The sequence below is a fragment of the Marmota marmota genome, unplaced genomic scaffold (genome assembly GCF_001458135.2).
Source record: "Marmota marmota marmota unplaced genomic scaffold, marMar, whole genome shotgun sequence".
Lineage (NCBI taxonomy): Eukaryota > Metazoa > Chordata > Mammalia > Rodentia > Sciuridae > Marmota > Marmota marmota.
The window spans coordinates 38604660-38605994 of NW_026000016.1; positions in this window are offsets into that span (position 1 = coordinate 38604660).

Genomic DNA, 1335 nt, shown 5'->3' on the forward strand with positions numbered 1-1335 from the left:
TGAATTCATTCGATATGTAACAAATACGTTAAGGCCTATTACAGGCAGACCCTATGCTAGGCCAGAGGATGCTGCAGTCCACAGGGCCCAGGTCAGTTTTTGTCCTCACATTGGAAGAAACAGGTTCAGGATCGGGAGAGCCTGGAATTAGTGTTCAGCACTGCAGTAGGGTAAGTATCTGTCAGAGTTCATCAGAGAAACAGAACCAATAGGAGACAGGGAACCAATAGGAGACTAACAGACAGACAGAGATTGAAGTTTCAAAGCTGACCCATGCAATTATGAGGGCTGGCAAGTCTGCAGTCTGTAGGCCAGGTCAGCAGGTAGAAGCTCAGACACAGTTTCTGTGTAGCATTTTGAGGCAGAGTTTCTTTTTCTTCAAAAACCTCAGTCTTTGATCTTAAGCCTTCCTCTGATTGGATGAGATCCACTCACACTAGAACGCTTTACTCAAAGTCTACTGGTTATCAGTGGTAATCAAATAAAGAGCTAGATGGGTTTGACCAAACAACTTGGCACCACCACTGACCAGTTGATTGTACAATTTTCATATGACAGAAGCTTAGTGAGCCTCAGAGCCCAAAGATGGGGGTTCTACCCCCTGTGTGTGCACAGGGCATGATGTGTAAGCTGGGACCTGAAATGGGCCTTGGCCAGTGAATGGTAACAGAATCAGCACATCCCCCCACATCCCCTAATGGCTTGTTCATGAGGGGCTCCGAGTGTTACCCTGCATTATGCTCAACCATGAGCACCCACTCCTCTTCCTCAAGACCCCTGAAGCTTCCTGTCTGCTCTGATTGCTAACAGCAAGTTTAATTTTGATCACTAGAGTATTTATTGGAGGCCAACCCCAGATACTGGACAGCACGGGAATGAGTGTCCCATCCCCCTCCTGCCAGTGGGGTCTGGGGCTCCTCCCTGGCAGCCGCATTCAAGAATGTGACTCTCTCCATTTGACCCTGTGAACCTGGCACAGACAGGCTCCATGCCCACCCGTCTGCCTGGTGGCCCCTGCCCACCTCCCGGCCCAGAGGACCCCTCACAGCCCTGCCCCTGGCGTGTGTGAGCATCTGGCGCTGCCGCCTGAGCAGTCCATCAGCCTTCACACCGCTGTCACCACCAGACGTGGTGGAACGAAAACAAAAGACGTGACAAATTTGTCCTTTTCTCTTTCATAATTAACCAAAATATCACAGCATGTAGCAAAGCATGGCTCCTAATTAACAGACAGGCGAGAGGCGATTAGGAAAAAACGCCACAGCCCCTTCTCGACACCCCTCCCCTACACGCACCCCCTCCCTACCTTGCAGCAGGACCCCTCCCTCGTCCCCT